Raw genomic sequence first — 19459 nt, 5'->3', positions numbered from 1 at the left:
TTGATGTGCTTTTAAAAGGAGCTGTTTCACTTTTTCCAGGCCTCCTTCATTACCTCCCTTGTTAGCAGTTCAGGTAGGCTACGGGGATGGCTTTCAGACTGTTTCTTCTCTTTGCCCTCTGGCTTTGCTTTTGCTGATCTGGAAGTCTTCGTTTTCATCTTGTTCATGTGTCTTCTCACTTCTATCAATTCCTGTCAATATATTTTAATTCCTGCTTGATGTTTGTTTGTTGTTTATTGTGAGTATATTTATTGCCAGTATTTAGAACACATAGGGAATGACTACTTCTCTGAAATGTCTTCCATGTAGGGCTAGCATTTGAGTTTTCCCTCTGTAATGCCCCTTAAGCAATCTCAGTCTTTTTATACCAGGAAGAACAACTTACCAGACTAATCACATCACTTGGTCAAAGTAATAAAATCAGTATCAACAATAATTTCAAACACAACTTAGAAAATGATGAACTAGGATGGGGATTTAGCTCAGTGGTGCTGCCACCTGCCTTGCAAATGCAAGGTCCTGAGTTCCATCCTCAGTATAAAAAGAAAAGAATATGACAACCTGTGTTGACTATATTTCCATCACCTTCCACAACATGAAGTAGATTTGAGGTTACATATCAAAACCAAGGATAAGCCAGAAATATGTTTTCAGTAAATAAGCTCTACAGTATAGTGAATTTACTTCCCAGAAAAAAAAGAATTCAAAGGGTTTGGGTCAGAGATAGAAAGAGAAATACAAGGAAGGGGAAAGGTTAGCAGCAGGGCTAGAGCATGCAGGAAGATCATGTAATCTTTGGGAAACTGCTGAAGACAAGAGGGTCAGAGAGAATGAAGGAATAAAAGCAAGAACATAAAGAAATGGGAACAGGAGAACTAGAAACTATATTCACATTCTTGTAGACATAAGAACAATCAAGAACAAAAAAAATAGGGGGAAAATAGGAACAAGAAAGAAGAAAACTGAAGAAAGGAAAGAAAGCAGGAGAAAAAGAAAAAGAAAGAAAGAAATCTTCTTTATCTCCTGTCTCTTATTACTGTTATTACAGCAGTGGGGATGGAACTTGGCACTTGATGTCTGCTATGCGATTCTAGTAATAATGAACACCTGCAACCCACACTCAAATTTTATGTCTAACAATCATCTCTATTATTTTTGTAAAAATTCATTGAATGAAACATGAATATTTATACAGAAATGAAATATCTTTTCATTTCCACATTTTTATTCACAGAGCTGAACAAAATTTCTAGAAAAATAACTTATTGAATGGACAGACCTCTGTATACACACACACATAGAGAATAAAAATTTATTTAATGCAGCAATAGAGTTTATGACAAATTTCAATTCATCTTATTGATCACCTATTTTCAATAAAATATCTTTGTTTCCTTTCTCATATTGATTCGTACAGAAAGTAATCAAAATTAATTGTTTCAGTGCTTGGGATGGAACCCAGGGCCTTGTACATGCTAGGCGAACTCTACCACTGAGGTGTACTTGCACTCCCTAAAATAACCTTTATATTGATGTTTACCTTATGGTAAGCATGTTCCATAAGCCTCAGTGTATGGACTTACAGGATTGATGAATTGCCTGGTGCTAATACACTGTAACTAGGTAGTACTGAAGTATACAGGTGCTTTCCTAACCACAATCAAGAAGTGCCACCCAGGGTTGGGGTATAGCTCAGAGGGAGAGCACTTATCTAACATTCGTGAGGGCCTGGCTTGGATCCTTGACAACACACAGCCATACACACACACACACACACACACACACACACACACACACACACTCACTTCCAAATGATTTCATTTTCTTAGGAGAAATGAAATCACGTCCTGTATATAACTTTAAAAAATAGTAATGCATTATTTTAAATACTACTCCTGCTACTTGAACCACAAGAAAATAAACTTGCTGATGTCTTTGAATTTAGTTTCCCTCAAATAGTTTTATTGGCATATACTTCTTTTGTGAGGCAATTCATCCATTGCAAGTGCACACTTCAACAGTTTGTAGGATATTTATAGACGTGTACAGCCCTCATGGCAATCATAGAATGTTTCTTTCACCTCACAGAGAATCGTTGTCTGCTTAGTTATCCTCCATCCCTCAAAAAATTAAAGAAATAAAACTAAATCAATAAAAATTAGAAAACAAAGAACAGCAGAATATATTTCATCATATTGCTGGTGTATATAGAAATCCCACGTATATACCACATATCTCTGTTTTTAAAAGTATTACAACTACAGGGATAAAATGACAATTACTTCACTAACTGCATTAACACATTTTTAAGAAACTTACATTGTGGAGAGAAAATGTTCTGCAAACATTCAAAGGTTCTTCACGGGAGGCTCTACGCAGAGTTATTGTTAGGTTTGGTGCCTTGTAGAAATTACTTTCTTTTGGGAATAGCTTGTGACATTTAAATCAAATAAAAGAAAAAAACAGTGTCTCCTTCTGGAGGGAATAATACCATTTTCATTTATTGCTCTCTACATAGATGTGAAATTGACTTAGAAGTTTTTGCTCTATTATCTTCTCTGCACCCTAGGGAAGCTGATTATTTGGAGAGCCAAAAGAAAATGGAACAATTTATTTAATGAGGAACTCTTGAGAATTCAGCAGTTCAGATGCTAGTAATTTTAAACATGCCGGTTGCTCCTCACCTACAAGTACGGTCCCAGCTTCTGCAAAATCCCAACGAATGTTTTAGGGAGATCCTGGAGACAGGGTATGTGCAAGTGCAGCCAATGGAGAGATTCAGGGCTGTGCAAGGAGGCAGGTGGAGTAAGAGCAAAGGAGGAAGTGTGTGCTGTTCTTTACAGTGAATAATAACTCTAAAATGGCCCAAATGTTTATGTAGTCTTATGAAGGTGAATTTTCTGAATTTGCTAGGTACTTTATTTTCTACTGAATCACATTTTGCTGTTTGCATGCTTTTCTTTTTCTTCCCCCAACTCAAAATCTTTCTCCAGTAAGCTTGAAATTACTATTCCTTGAAGATCAAATTTTCTGAAGAGTCTCTTTCATGCGCTTAAAGTGCTCCGTGGCATTTACAAGAGGTAACACACCTGTTGTATTTATGTTAAATTTGATCCTCAGTGGATGCCCCAGTTAAGTGGCATATTGGCAACCGATACTCATGCAGGACAGCTTTATTGTGATGTTCAGAACAGCAGCTCATGAGTATGAAACACTCGCAACTCTACCCAAGGAGAGCAGTCACACACATGCCCCTTAATTCCTTCCTCCAATCTGACCTCATGGTGAGTATCCATGACTAATAATGTAGAAGGGAATCACATGTTCAGAGTTGAAATTATTTTCTCAGGATCACACAGATGTATGGTGTATTGATGAAATAACAAGTGCATTTAAGAATGTTTGACTCAAGAATCCAATTTATAAATCACAGCTTATACAGCTCCTTGAGAAATTTAGGTATCTAAACAATTACCATAAATGGAAAGTTCAATCTTCATAATATTATTAATAACACAAAACATTTATTGATATTGTACACAAGGCATTTTAATGCTCAAAATGTAGTAATAATAATAATAAATTTTCTAAAAATGAGGGAGTGGTGTTAACTTTCAAAAATTTTTGAAGTGCCACATGAAATAATAAAGGTAACTTGATTTAATTTATATTTAATCACTATTACAGAGTTTCCAGAATAAATAAAAAATTAAGATTATGAAATGTCTTCAAATGTTTTGGAAGGTTCATCTAAAAAAATGTGTTGATCCATAGATTCATATAAGAATGCTGTTACACTGATTTCTCTAACTTTAAAAGTTCTGAATATATAAATTTATTTGTTGAACACATTTCAAAATATATAATTATTCATGTAAAATATTTAAAATAAAAGTGAGATACTTGGCTGATTCCATCAGGATCATGGGCTGCATCTAGTAGACAATGAAGAACATCTATCCATCAATCATTCTGTAAAGTGACAAGTGTTTGAGGTGGCAAGTGGCTGTCCATAAATATTGCCTTTTCTTCCTTCCCAGCATATGCACCAGCCACATGGCTGAAGCAAACTATACATATTTCATAGAATTCCTCCTCCTGGGCTTTTCAGAAGAACCAGAACTGCAGCCCCTTCTTTTTGGACTCTTCTTGTCCATGTGCCTGGTCGCTGTGCTCGGGAACCTGCTCATCATCCTGGCTGTAAGCTCTGACTCCCACCTCCACACCCCCATGTACTTCTTCCTCTCCAACCTGTCCTTTGTGGACATCTGTTTTGTCTCCACCACGATCCCAAAGATGCTGATGAACATCCAGGCACAGAGAAAAGGCATCTCCTATGCAGAATGCCTCACTCAGGTATACTTTTTAAATACCTTTGCTGGAATGGATGATTTCCTTCTGACTGTGATGGCCTATGACCGCTTTGTGGCCATCTGCTACCCACTGAAATATGCAGTCATCATGAACCTTCGGTTCTGTGGCATTTTAGTTCTGCTGTGTTGGATCATCATGTCCTGGGCTTCCCTGATCCACATTCTACTGATGAAGAATCTCGCTTTCTCCATAGTCACTGAGATTCCCCATTTCCTCTGTGACCTGGCTCAGGTTATCAAGGCAGCCAACTCTAGTACCCTTGTCAATGCCATCTTTCTATATGTGGTGATTGCACTGCTAGGTGTACTGCCTGTCACAGGGATCCTCTACTCTTACTCTCAGATTATCTCTTCCTTACTGAGAATGTCCTCCATTAAAAGCAGATATAAAGCATTTTCCACCTGTGGCTCTCACCTGTGCGTGGTGTCCTTGTTCTATGGGACAGCATTTGGGGTTTACCTCAGCTCTGCTGTGACCCATTCTTCCCAGGCAAGCATGATCGCCTCTGTGCTGTACATTCAGATGTTATGGACATTGTTCAAATACTCTGACGTTTAAATATACCTTGCTCTCTCTGTTCCCTAAAGCTTTTCTTTTGTGTATTTGCACATTTATTTCTCTTCAGTTATTCTCTCAATACTTTCCATGTAACTCCCTAAACGTTCCTTGTAACCCTGTAACATTTATTATGAATAATCCATAAGGTTCCAAGTTCACATCTTTATATATATATACATATATTTTTTCCCCACCTCAACTTAAAGAAGAAATATCCCACCCCCATAGTTTCTGATTTCATGGTTTCCTCAAAATGTATTACTGGGTTTAAATATTAATATTTCTCATTTTCATTTGATTTTGATTTTGCTCTTGCATTCTGTGGAGGAAACGGAATGGAGACCATAAGAATGATAGCCATATCAGGACTGTGCCTCACTGTATTTTTAAGACTTTATTAGGGCAAGAAGGAGAGAATCTAAGTTTGGAATTCATGACATGTGTAGCCGAAAGTAGCACACATTCCCAACTTCGCTGTCCCTCTTGTAGTAACAACGATTGGATGCACAATTCACAGAATTCCATTACTAAAAACAATATTCCCAGCTCCAAACTTTAGCATGTCTCTCTCTATTGATATCTTGCACTCTGTTTCTTTGAGTGTGTGCCTTTATATTTCCACCTGATAAATCATTTTGGCCCTCTTAAAATATCGGATTTTGGAACACAAACGCTGAAGTCTAGCTTTGAAATCGCTTTTTCTTATATGGTTCCTATTGATATCAATGCTTAGAATAACTCGTGAAAGAGTGTTTTATTCCTTGTGATCTCTGCTCTTTTCTTCCTTCTCATTCATCCTTCCCTCTGTTTTCCGCTCCTGTTTTCCTACTTCCTTTTCTCCATCTTACTACTCACCGCTTAACATGTTTGCGTCCTGTCTGTGACTCAATAATATTTTACTTTAAAGGTATACTGTAAGTTTTTTATTAAATCATGCACTGATGGATATTTGAACAATTTCCGTCTTTCACATAGGTTGACTACCACAGCCGCAGTTGTGCATGCATATTTGTTTGCATGCAGTCATGTACTTACTTCAGTGGGGTTTTGCTAAGTGTCAGACTGTGGACATAACAGTGGCCCCACAACGTTAGATTTCTGAGAGAGGCCAGAGCCAGGTCCATGTATACAAATGCACACTGCAAAGTTTGTGTGATGGCAACATTGCCTAGTGGTGCTTTTCTCACAACCTCTCCTCTCTGCTAAGCAGCACAGGAGTGTACTTCTTCTCGATTATTTGGGCCATATGGATAGCAGGCGGAGAGCTGTGTCATATAGTGATGACGAATTTAATTCTTTGGGCAGCTGCAAAAGCATTTTTACTGTAGCTGGATTTTTTTAACATTCTAATGTATAAAGTTCCTGTGGTCTTCACATCTTTGCTAATGCTTGGCAAGTTTTTTAAAAGAGAAAGTGCAATTTTTGGCTCTGAAGGACTCTCACTGTGTTTTCATTTGCACTTTTCTATGACGAGTTGAGCACCCTTTCAGGTATTTGTTGGCAGTAAATATATTTTCTGAGAATTATCTCATTGACCATTTTCTCATTTAGCAATTCGTGTAGATGGTCCTTTTGTTTCTGACTTGGAGTAGGTCATTACATACTTTGGAAATTTGACTTATATCTGTATTTTGCAGCTATTTTCTTGATTCCTTTTGATAACTTTCCATTTTTCTGAAGCACACAACCTGTTTTTATCAACCATATTCATGATGTGGTAAAGTAGAACTTTTGTAGTTATTCCTGTCTTAGCTGAAATGCTCACTTTGATCCCAATTTATGTAAACCTATGCCCCAGTTTCTCATGGCTGTCATTTTGCTGCGATTCCATGAGTTCTGCTTTTCAGAGATTCATCCACATATAACTTGTGAACTTGTGTGGTGTTCTCTTCCTATGTCTGGCTCCTTTACTTTCACTACTCCTAATGTCAAGCGGGTTCTTCCATGATGTAAAAAATATCAGGGTTTGCCTCTTCTTATGTCTGGATTATGTACATGTGCTACATTTCTTTATTCATCTGATAACAGTTGACGACAATCTTTCACTATTATGAAGGGTGCTACTATGCTAAAGGGAATGTGCACACAAGTTGGCCTGCTGATAGCATATACTTTAGATAGAATTACATTAACATGGCTGCTGGATCTTGGAGTAGTTCTATTTTAGATTTTTTTTTTTTTTTGGTACCAGGCATGAACTCAGGTCCTTGCACTTGCAAGGCAGGCCACTGGACAGCTGAGTCAAATCCTTTGGCCCTATTTTAAAATATTTGAAGAACCTGCATACTGTTTTTTTATAATGGCAACATTCATTTACATTTACAGAAAAGGCATTTGAAGTTTCTTTTTCCTCACATCCTCACCAGCGTTTGTCACCTTATGTGTTTTTCACAGTAGCTAGTTGGAGACCCACATAATATGTATAGATTGGTAGGTGCCAGGCTACAGGCCCCACAGTTCGGAGTGCCGGGGATTCCTTGCCTCAGGAAGAGAGGTGCATGTAAAAGGTACAGACTTCCTGGCTGTGTGCAAAGCCATAATCACAGTGCTCCCGAGGCAAGATAGCATTTGCTGAGGGCAGTATAAAATAAAGGCATGCAGGTATAGGAAATGACCTTAACTTGTTCACTCTGAAATGCTAAACTTGTTGCTTATCTTGCTGCCTAATCTTTTTTATTCATGAAGTTTATTGGTACTTTTTGTGTATACAGTGCAGTCACATTCATCATTGGGATTTTGTATCTTTACATGATGTTTCTTGCTTCTTTTTCCCACACCCCTGCCTTCCCTTCACCCTTACCACCCTTCCCTATTTACAAAGTCTTTGTTTCCATTCTTTGCCTTTTCTTATGTTTTTTCTTTTCCTTTATTTACTTTCCTTTACCCCTCCTCCTTCCTCTACTCTTTAAGCCCTTTTTTCCTACTTCATATCATCAGTTATACAAACTGGATCTTACTTACACTTTCACTTTTTCACACCAGAGAAACTATGCAGTATTTACATGTGTGTCCTACTTATTTCATTTAAGGCTATGGCCTCAATATTTCTTATCCCTTCTTTCTTTTCCACTATTCCTCCCCCTTCCCATACCACTTTAGACTGTTTTGTCCTATTTCATACTATCAAATACACATTTTCATCCTTATTTATACTTTTAGTACCTCACACCAGAGAATCAATTCAGTATTTAGGCATTTCCTTCCTATTTATTTCACTTAAGAGTATCACCTTAATGTGTATCCATTTATCTATAAAAGTCCTTAGTTTCTCCTTCTTTATGGCTAATTAGTATTCTATTTTATAAATAAAAAAATCTTCTTTATCCAATCTCCAGTCAATGGACATTTCGGCTGTTTCCAAGATTTAACTATTAGGAACTGTGCTACTACAAACATGGTTGTGCATATATCTCTGTGGCATGATTCTTTTAATTATTTTGGGAAGATACCCAGTCGAGGAATAGATTGGTAAAATGGGATGTGTAACCCTAGTTATTTAAGGTATCTCAACGTTGATTGCCAATGGGGTTACACCAATGTGCACTCGCTCCAACAATGGAGAAGGGTTTCTGTCTCCACAAAACCCTGCCAGCATTGTTAGGCGTTGAATTCATGGTAGAAGCCATTCTTTCTGAAGTGAGGTGGAATCTCTGCGGTGTTTTTTCTCCATCTCTTGAATGACAGTGGTGTTGAACATGTTTCTCAAAAGTTTATTTGCTATATGTACTTTGTCTGATATATGACTTTTCATTTCAAATGCTCCTTTTTGGATAGGATCTTTAAATTTAGGAGATATGGGTTTTTAAAGTTCTTTATATTTTCTACAAACTAGACCTTTGTCGAAGGAAAAGCTGGTCAATTTTTTCCCCATATTTTGAGTTGTTTCTTCTTTTTAATTGGATGAGATTTCCAGTTATTCATACTCTGTTCTAGTTCCCATGCCAATGAGGTTTTGTTCATAAAGTCTTTTCCTGTGCCAATATCTTCAAGAGTTCTACCTAACTTATCTTCCAGCAAGTTTAATGTTTCTGTTTTTGCATGTAGATCTTTGATCCACTTCAATTTTAGTTTAACACTTAGTAAAAGATAGGGGTGTACTCTTAATCCTTCGCAGGTGGAAATCAAGTTTTTTTATTTTATTATTATTATTATTTTTGGTACCTGAAGGGACTCGGGTCCTTGTCCTTACAAAACAGGCCACCAAACCCCTGAGCTAAAACTCCGGCTGGAAATCCAGTTTTTCAACACCCTGCATTAAACAGGCTATCTTTCTTCCAGGAAGAATGGTTGTCCCCTTTGTAAAAAATGAGGCAGCTGAGTATTTCACAGTTGTTTCTGCATCCACTAATCCTCAGATTTGTTTGTCAGTGCCATGCTGTTTTTATCATAGTAAGTTAATAGTATACTTTCAAGTTGGCTATTTTGATAGGCCCTGTCATGTCTCTATTGCCTTAAATTTCTTTTGATATTCTAGGTCTCTTCTGGTTCCAAATAAATTTTTGGATTATTTTCTCTAGTACTGTGAAACATACTTTTGGAGTTTCAACCTGAATTGCATTGAATCTGTATAGCAGTTTTGGTAGTATGGCCATTTTCACTATGTTGATTCCTCCTTCCCAGGAGAAGGGCATGTCTTTCTGTTTTCTGATATCCTCTTTGATCTCTCTTTACAGAGTGCTATAATTTTCAATGTAGAGGTCTTTTTGCTTCCTTCATTAGATTGATTCCTAGAGATTTCATTTTTTGGGATGCTATTGTGAGTAATTAGTTCCCTAATTTCACTCTCAGTGAGTCTGTTATTTGTGTACAGGTAGGCTATTGTTTTTTTATATTGACAATGTATCCAGCTACTCTACTGAATCTGTTCACTAAGTCAAAAAGTCTTCCAACAGAGTAGTTTGGGTCTTCTATGTAAAGTGTCACATAATCAGTAAATAATGACAGTTTCACTTCTTCCTTTCCAATCTTTCTCTTGTCTATCTTCTCTGGCTAATATTGCCTTAACTATATTGAACAGGAGTGGTGATAGTGGACATCTGTGTCTTGTTCCAAATTTTAGCATGAAGGTTTTCAGATATTGTATGATGATGGCTGTTGGTTTTTCATAGCTAGCCTTTGTCAGGTTGAGAAGGAAACATCTATTCCAATTTTCTGTTGGGCTTTTATCACGAATGGGTGTTGGATTTTCTTGAATGCTGTATCTCTCAAGATGATCATATGATTTTTGTTCTTCCCTCCATTAATATAGTGTATTACATATATTAATTTATGTATGTTGATCCTTACTTGTATCCCTCGGATGAATCCCAAATGGTCAGGGTATATGATATTCTTGATAGCCTTCTGTATTCTGTTTGGCAGTATTTTATTGAGGATGTTTGCCTCTGTGTTCGTTAAGGAGATGGTACTGTAGTTCTTGTTTTGCTGTTGGGTTGTTCTCTGCTTTAGAATCAAAGTAACAATTGTTTCCAGGAATGATTTTGGAAGTATTGATTCCCTTTTTCATTTTATTGAAAAATTTAGAGAGTGGTAAAATATTTCTTCTCTTAATGTCTTGTTTAATTCAGCAGTGAAGCCTGCAGGCCTGGGATTTTCATTGTTGGTAACTTTTTAGGCATGTTTTCAATTTCACTGATTGTAACTGGGGTGTTTAGAATTTTTATATCATCTTCCTTCAACTTTGCTAATTCACATTCATCTAGGAATTATTGTCACTTTTATTCTTTATCCATTCTTCCAGTCTATTGTTTTTCATTGATGAGTTGAGGCCACTAACCTTAATGGTGAAAACTGATATGTAGGACTTATCCTTGTCATGTTCCTTTTCTGTAATTGGCTCTTGTATTTGCCCTCCTTTCCCTTTAATTTCTTCGTTACCTGATGAGTTTGCTCTCTTAGGCCTCATGGAGTTGTAATTTTTATTGTCTTTTTATAGGCTATTGTTTAGAATATTTTCAAGTGTTGACTTGAGAGTTTGTTTTGAAAAGTCTGCTGTGATTCGGATGGGCTTTCCTTTGTATGTGATTCATTTCTTTCTAACTGCTTGCAGTATTTTGCTCTTCTGTTGGTCTTCTGGGATCTTACCTATTATATGCCTAGGTGTAGATGTATTTTTGGTCGTGGTGAGTTGGAGTTCTATATGCCTCACATTTCTGTATGTCAAATTCTTCTACTTTGTTTGGGGAGTTTTCTATCTTCAATTCTGTGAACAGTTTTTCATGGCATTTGTACTTTCTCCTGCTTTTTGTAGACTCCTATCAGTCTTGTGTTATTCTACTTTGAAACTTCTAGTAGCTGCACATTTTCCTTTTTCAAAGAGGTCTCTAATTTCATTGTCATGAACCACACAATTGTTTTATTTTCTTTTGTGTTTTGAACCCGGAATTGAACTCGGGGTCCTTGTGCATGGGAGGCAGGCAGCAGAACCACTGAGGTAAATCCCCAGAATTTGCCTTTGCTTAGCTGGAAGTTGGGGTTTCTTAGGTGTCTTCTCATTTGTGTTTTTGTTGTTTCTGTTTTTGGGTTACTTCCTATGCTGATACTTCAGTATTGCTTATGTTACCTTGTTGCTTGTATTTGGAGACCTTAGAGAATGATTGCTTCTTAGAGGTGTCTTCCAGATGTCACTTGTCTTTAGGTTTTGAGTCTCTAAAGAATAACTGGCAATCTTGTTTCCTGGATTCCAGGAAGAAAAATTGATTGGCTCAAAAACAACACCTTAGCCTAAGTGATATGATCAGTAGCAACAATAGCATTAGGCACATTTTAGAAAATGACAATTCTATTGGCTATTAATCAATCAACTTTAGTCATGTAAATTAAGTCAAAATAGAGAACCAGCCCAAAATACGTTTATAGTGAATAAACTCTTCAACATGTAGCAACTCCACCTTTTAGGAATATGACTTAGAAAGAGCTGGGGAGGGAGGGGTAGATGGTAGAAGGACAGGGGAAGGTTAGAAAAGTGGCCAGAGAAAAAAGGAAGATCATGCAAACATTGGGAAACAGTTGAAGACAGGGACAAAATACAGAATGAAAGAAAAAAGACAAGAACAGAGCAAACTACCAGCAATAGAGAAGTTAGAAACTGTATTCATTTGCCTATAAAATTAATGATAATTTTGTGAGGGGGAAAAAGAGAGAAGAAAAGAAAAAGAAAAAATCCAAATTTGGTCAAAAACACAAACAAAAAGAAGAAAGATGAATACCAATGGGGCAATGGGGGGGGGAATACAGAGGAGGGAGAGGAGAAAGTAATTTAAAAAATAAAAAATTATAAATTATAAATAAGAGAGAAATAATTTTAAAACTATTAAAAAATTAAAATGGAAATAAATGGCTTCCTTTAGGTTGTTTCTGTGCTGTCACAATAGAGAATGTGGTCAGCACTGTGTAGATTGAAATCAGTTACTCTCAGTAAGCCATCAGGTGAGAGCCACAGGTAAAGAAGACTTTATACCTGCCACCCAACAATGAGATTCTCAGAAGGGAGGAAACAGTTTTATAGTAAGAGAAGACCTCCTCCAGGGAAACAAAATTGAACATGATGCCAAGAAGAGGCATGACTGTATTATTAGTGGAGGTGTCAGAACAGGCAAGTTTGAGAAGCCGAGGAAGGTCACGAAAGGAATGAGTTATTTCTACACCTGAGTGCAATGCAAATGTGCCATCATTATGCAGTGCACCTGGGTATCCAAAAGACTGAAGGAAAATGACAGCAGGACCAAAAACCACAGAGGTAGGGGTTCATGATGGCTGGGTAATGCAAAGGGTAGCAGATATTCACCAAGCTGTCATAGGCCATCACTGGCAGCAGTAAGCTTTCCAAACATCCAAGAAGAGCAAAAAAGGACGCCTGAGTTAGGCAGCCCACACAGGTGCTGGATTTGCTGTCACCAGCATCTTGGGGACTATGGTGGTGCTAAAGCCAAAAAAGGACAGGTTTTACAGGAAGAAGCACACAGGTTGTTGAGTTGGGAGTCAGAGATGACAACCAGGATGATGAGCAGGTTACGAGCACTGTGACCAGATACATGGACAGAAGGACTGTCACTAATAATACAAGAATAAATCTCAGGGAAAACGTGAGCAGAAAGGAAGTCTTCCAAATAGTTAGTAGGAATATAAATGTATACAGCCAAAATGGAAAACAACATAAAGGTTCCTGAAGAAAAACACCTAAAAATAGAGAGAATAGTTTATCTAGCTGTTCCACTTCTCAGTGTATCTTCAAAAATTTAAAATCAGCATTCTACAGAACTATCTGCATATCCATAGGCCACCAAGCCCTGTTCACAGAAACTGAGATATAGAATCACCCAAGGTACCCATCAATAAATGAACAATGAAAAAATGTCTGTGCACAGAGGAATGTTATTCAGCAATAAAATTAAATAGAATCATGTTTTGTGCAAGAAAATAGAAGTGGAGTTTATCGTTTTAAGCAAAAAGTAAAATGTCATGTTTTCTTTCATCTGTAGCAAACAAATATTAAAAAACAGAAAGGAAGAGGTGACAGAGAACTAGACAAGGACTATTAGAGGCTGGGAAAGGAACAATGTTAGGTGAGAGAAGAGCAAAGGAAATCATAAGGGTGAAAAGATCAAAGTGTGTTACATACATTGTCCAAAACTATGACAAAATAATCTGTATAATAATATTCATTAATGAAAGCATCATTCTTCCATTTATTTGGCATTGTGGAGGTATATGTTTATGTGGATATTTTATAAGATCAAAATTGACTAGTAATTTGATCTTATTCATGGAGGAGTCCCTTCACTCAGTTGCCCAAGTTGGTAGATACTCTACAAGGGAAATGAATGTTTGTTTGTTAAATCCATAACATTGTAGGGATGTTAGAGCAATGCAGCTATACTCTGGCGATTATACATTCTGTGTCTTGAACGTTGAATGCATTTCTACCCAATGAGTTTTACCACTATGCTAAGAGAAAAGTTGATATTTCCCTTTAATTCATTTACAATCTTCCCATTCTTTTATGAGAATTGTAATTCCATTTCATATTAATATGTAAATATACCATTGTAGACAAAGTTTGCAAAGGAATAGATATACAAAAAGGTAGATATAGAATAGATATAGATAGATAGGTAGATAGGTATATAGATAGATAAATGATAGGTAGATAGATAGATAAATGATAGGTAGATAGATAGATAGATAGATGATAGGTAGAGTCAAATGAAAAAGAGTGAAAGTGCTCTGTCCTTGAACTAGACATGGAAAGCATCCATCCAGCTAAAGGCCTAGAACCCAAGGGAATGTCAAACAGGTTAGGCAGAAAACTGAGGCCACAACAATGTCTTGTGCAAATCCATATCGAAGATCTGCTCTGCAAAGTTCCAAGGGCCAATGGTAGAACATAGAAAGTCTGCACCAGCACAGTGAAGGTTTTCTGCTATAAGGATGAGCGATCTACACATGAGTCAGGAAGTGACACTGAAGACAATGGTGAAGACAAGACATTCTATGAAGAGAACAACAACCAAGTCAGTGAAAGTGAGGACCTGAGCTCCTCTGACACCAGGAACATCCAAGTTTGTCTCAGGAAAATCAGTCATAATAAAGCTTTTCTTTTGAAAGAAGCAGTATGCAATCTTGCACGCCTATTGTCCATTGATGCCATGGATGACATTCCTCAGTGGGGTCTTCCACACCCACAGCACACTGATTTGGTTCAGTTGGGTGTTCCCATGCAAACTGCTCATTAATTAATCCACCACATACTCATATGCATATATACACATAATCACATGTCATAGTGTCATGTGTGAGTGTGTTGTTAGGAACTGAACTTCTGGTCTCATGCATGCTAGGAAAGTGCTCTACAACTCAGCTACATTCCCAGATGGTGCTTTTTTCCCCCAGCTTTAATTGAGTTTATTGGTATATTTTAGGGATACTATACAGTTACATTCATTGATGGGATCTTGACAAGTCTTGATTCTCGTTTTTTCCACTTGTCCCTGACCTCCCTTCAACTCCTTCTCCCCCCCTCCTTGTCTACAACCACTTTAATTCCATCTTTTCATTATCTCACATTTTTTTCTTTTCCCTTTTTACCCTTCCCCTACCCGCCCCACCTTCCCTACACCTTGAGCTCCTTTCTTCAATTTCTCAATATCAGTAATCTTATTAGGATCATCTGTATTATTGCAGATTATTCACACCAGAAAAACTATTCAGTATTTACACATGTGTACCTTATTTATTTCACTTAGGAGTATATCTTCAATATGTATCCTTTTTCTTAGGAATGAATCAATTTTCTCATTTTTTGTGGCTGAGTAATATTCCATTTTATAGAAAAACCACATCTTCTTTATCCAATTTCCTACGGATGGGCAAATAGACTGTTTCCAAGCTTTAGCTATTACAAACTGTGCCACTATAAACATGGGTGCACATACTTCTCTGTGATATGATTCTTTTAGTTATTTTGGAAAGATACCCAGCAGACGGATGGCTGGGTCAAATGGAACCTACAATCCAAGCTCTTTGAGGTATCTCCATATTGATTTCCATAGTGGTTGCACCAGTCTGCACTCCCACAAACAATGGAGAAGGGTTCCTTTCTCCCCACAACCCACCAACATTTGTTATTGTGTGATTTCTTGATAGCAGCCATTCTTTGTGGGGTGAGGTGGAATCTCAGTGTTGTTTTCATCTGCATCTCTCGAATGATCAGTGATGTGGAACATTTTTTCATATATTTACTTGCTGCTTTTACTTCTTTGTCTGAGAAATGTCTCTTCATTTCGGATGCCCATTTTTGAATTGGGTCTTTATATTTGAGGGGACTGATTGTTTTGAGTTCTTTATATATTCTTGATAATAGTCCTTTGAGGAACAGCTGGTAAAATTTTTTCCCACATTGTAGATTGTCTCTTAGTTCTGCTGATGGTTTCTTTTGAAGTACAGAAGCTTTTTAATAGGATGAGATCCCAGTTGTTGATTCTATCTGCTAGTTCCCGTACTATGGTGGATTTGTTCATAAATTCTTTTCCTATTCCAATGTCTTCCAGAGTTCTGCCTAACTTACCTTCGAGCAAGTTTAATGTTTCTGTTTTAATATTTAGATATTTAATCCATTTGGATTTTAATGTAGTGCATGGCGAAAGAGAAGGTTCTAGTTTTAATCTGTGGCAGGTTGAAATCCAGTTTTTCCAACACCATTTATTAAAGAGGCTATCTTTCCTCCCCTGAGGATGGTCAGCTCCTTTGTCAAAGATGAGTTAGCTGAGTACATCTGGGTTTGTTTTTGTGTCTTCCAGTCTGTTCCACTGATCCTCAGGCCTGTTTCTTTGCCAGTAGCAGGCTGTTTTTATCACAGTGGCTTTGTAGTATAGTTTTAAATTGGGAATTGTTATTCCCAGTGCCATGTGTCTGTTGCCTAAAATGGCTTTTGCTATTCCAGGTCTGCTATGGTTCCAAATGAATTTTTGTATCGTTTTTTCTAGTTTTGTGAAATATAGTGTTGGAATTTCAATTGGCATTGCATTGAATGTATATAGCAGGCTGTTTTTATCACAGTGGCTTTGTAGTATAGTTTTAAATTGGGAATTGTTATTCCCAGTGCCATGTGTCTGTTGCCTAAAATGGCTTTTGCTATTCCAGGTCTGCTATGGTTCCAAATGAATTTTTGTATCGTTTTTTCTAGTTTTGTGAAATATAGTGTTGGAATTTCAATTGGCATTGCATTGAATGTATATAGAAGCTTTGGAACATGGAATGAATATAGAAGTTTTGCTACTATGGCCATTTTCACTATGTTGATTCTTCCTACTCAGGAGCAGGGGATATCTTTCCATTTTTTTATATCCTCTTCGATTTCTTTTTTCAGAGTGTTGTAGTTTTCAGTGTAGAGATCCTTTGCTTCTTTTGTTAGATTTATTCCTAGATACCTCATTTTTTTGGATGCTATTGTAAAGGAATTTTTCCCCTTATTTCTCTCTCAGTGAGTCTGTTATTTGTGAGAAGGCTATTGATTTTGAGGTGTTCACTTTGTATCCAGCTACTCTACTGAATATGTCCATTAAGTCTAGAAGTCTTTTGGTGGAGTTTTTTGGTTCTCCAATGTAGAATATCATATCATCAGCAAATAATGACAGTTTCACATCTTCCTTTCCTTTCTTTATTGCTTTAATTTCTTTCTCTTGTCTAATTGCTGTGGCTAATGTTTCCAGAACTATATCAAAATGGAGTGGTGATAGTGGGCATCATTGTCTTTTTCCTGATTTTAACATGAAGGTTTTCAGTTTTTGGCCATTTAATATGATGTTGGCTGATGGTTTTTCATAAATAGCCTTTATTAAATTGAGGTATAGACCATCTATTCCAATTTTTTGCAGGGTTTTTATCATGAATGGGTGTTGAATTTTATCAAATGCTTTTTCTGCATCTATTGAGAGGATTATATGGTTTTTGTCCTTGACTTTGTTTATATAATGCATTACATTTATTGACTTTCGTATGTTGAACCACCCTTGCATCTCTGGAATAAATCCGACTTGGTCATGATGGATGATCTTCTTAATAATCCTCTGTATTCTGTTTGCTAGTATCTTATTAAGGATTTTTGCATCTATATTCATTAAGGAGATTGGTCTGTAGTTCTCCTTTTTGGTTGTATCTTTCTCTGGTTTGGGAATCAGAGTGATACTTGCTTCCAGGAATGAATTTGGAAGTATAGCTTCCCTTTCTATTTCATTGAAAAGTTTGAAGAGTAATGGCAGTAGTTCTTCTCTAAATGTCTTGTAAAATTCAGCAGTGAATCCATCAGGGCCTGGGCTTTTCTTTGTTGGTAAGTTTTTAATTACATTTTCAATTTCACTGATTGTGATTGGGGTGTTTAAAATGTTTTTATCTTCTTCGTTCAACTTTGGTAATTCATAAGTATCTAGAAATCTGTCCATTTCTTCTGTGTTTTCCATTTTATTAGAGTACAGGTTCTCAAAGTAGGTGTTCATGATCCTCTGGATTTCTTTTGGATCTGTTGTGACTTCGCCTTTTTCATTCCTGATTGCATGGGTGTGAACTTTTTATTTCCTTTTTTTGATAAGATTAGCTAAAGGTTTGTCAATTTTATTTATTCTTTCAAAAAACCAGCTCTTTGTTTCATTTAATTTTTGTATCGTTTTCTTAGTTTTAATTGCATTGACTTCTGATGGATCTTTATAATTTCCTCTCTTGTTGGAGCTTTGGGTTTTTCTTGTTCTTGTTTTTCTAGGAGTCTAAGTTTCATCATTAAGTTGTTTATTTGAATTCTCTCTGTTTTCCTAGTGTGGGCATTCAATGTTACGAATTTTCCCCATAGAACTGCTTTCATTGTGTCCGATAGATTCCTGTATGTTGTATTGGCATTCTCATTTATTTGTAAAAACTGTCTAATTTCATCTTTAATTTCCTCTGTAATCCATTGATTGTTTAGGAGAGTGTTGTTCAGTTTCCATGTGCTTCTGAAGTTCCTATAGTTTCTTGTGCCATTGATCTCCAGTTTGATTGCACTATGATCTGATAATATACAGGGGATGACTTCATTTTTTTTGCATTTATTTAATCCTGTTCTGTGAGCCAGTATGTAGTTTATCTTGGAGAATGATCCATGTGCAGCCGAAAAGAATGCACATTCTGATTTTGGGGGGTGGAATACTTTATAAACATGTATTAAATCCATATGTTCCAAAGCTTGGTTCAGTTCTATTATTTCATTGTTGATTTTCTGCCTAGATGATCTGTCAATTTGTGATAGTGGGGTATTTAAATCCTCCGTTACAATTGTATTAGTGCTTATTTGGTTTTTCATGTTACACAATATTTGTTTTATATAGTTGGGGGCATTTATATTTGGTGCATATATGTTTATGATTGTCAACTCTTCCTCTTGAATTGTTCCCTTTACAAGGATGTAGTGTCCTTCTTTGTCTCTCTTGATGAGTTTTGGTTTGAAATTTACTTTATCTGAGAATGAGATTGCTACCCCTGCTTTTTTCTGGGCTCCTGACACCTGGAGAATTGTTTTCCATCCTTTCACTTTCAGTCTATGGGCTTCCTTTTGCACTAGGTGTGTTTCTTGTATACAACATATTGTTGGATTTTGCTTCTTAATCCATTCTACCAATCTATTTCTCTTGATTGGTAAATTGAGGCCATTAACATTGGTGGTTATAACTGATATATTCTGACTTATTCTTGTCATGTTATTGTCCTTTTGTTGACTCTTTTTACTTTTTCTCCCCTCTCCTTTTAGTTTCTTGCCTTGCCTATTTGATTTGGTCTATTGGGCCTCATGTTATTGTGAACTTCATTGTCCTTTTCTAGGATATTGTTTAGAATTCCTTGCAGTGGTGGTTTGGTGTTCATGAAATTTCTCAGGTGGTCTTTATCATGGAAGTATCTTATTTTGAAGGAGAGTTTTGCAGGATACATCAGTCTAGGTTGGAGGTTCTTTTCTTTTAGGACTTGGAATACCTCACTCCAGGCTCTCCTTGACCTAAGGGTTTGT

At 36.7% G+C, this 19459-nt stretch overlaps 2 protein-coding genes across 4 annotated transcripts in view; both read left to right on the top strand.

Moving 5' to 3' along the window:
- The window catches only part of LOC104860580 (olfactory receptor 7D4), a 152991-nt gene that overhangs the window by 7191 nt on the left and 126341 nt on the right, over positions 1-19459 (top strand). The gene's annotated exons all lie outside the window — the stretch shown is intronic.
- LOC104876923 (olfactory receptor 7D4) overlaps positions 1-19459 on the top strand; it is an 86728-nt gene that overhangs the window by 929 nt on the left and 66340 nt on the right. The window lies entirely within an intron of this gene.

The sequence above is a fragment of the Fukomys damarensis genome, unplaced genomic scaffold (assembly GCF_012274545.1).
Source record: "Fukomys damarensis isolate Sample0158 unplaced genomic scaffold, DMR_v1.0_HiC HiC_scaffold_37, whole genome shotgun sequence".
NCBI lineage: Eukaryota > Metazoa > Chordata > Mammalia > Rodentia > Bathyergidae > Fukomys > Fukomys damarensis.
This window is presented reverse-complemented; position numbering and strand designations above follow the sequence as displayed.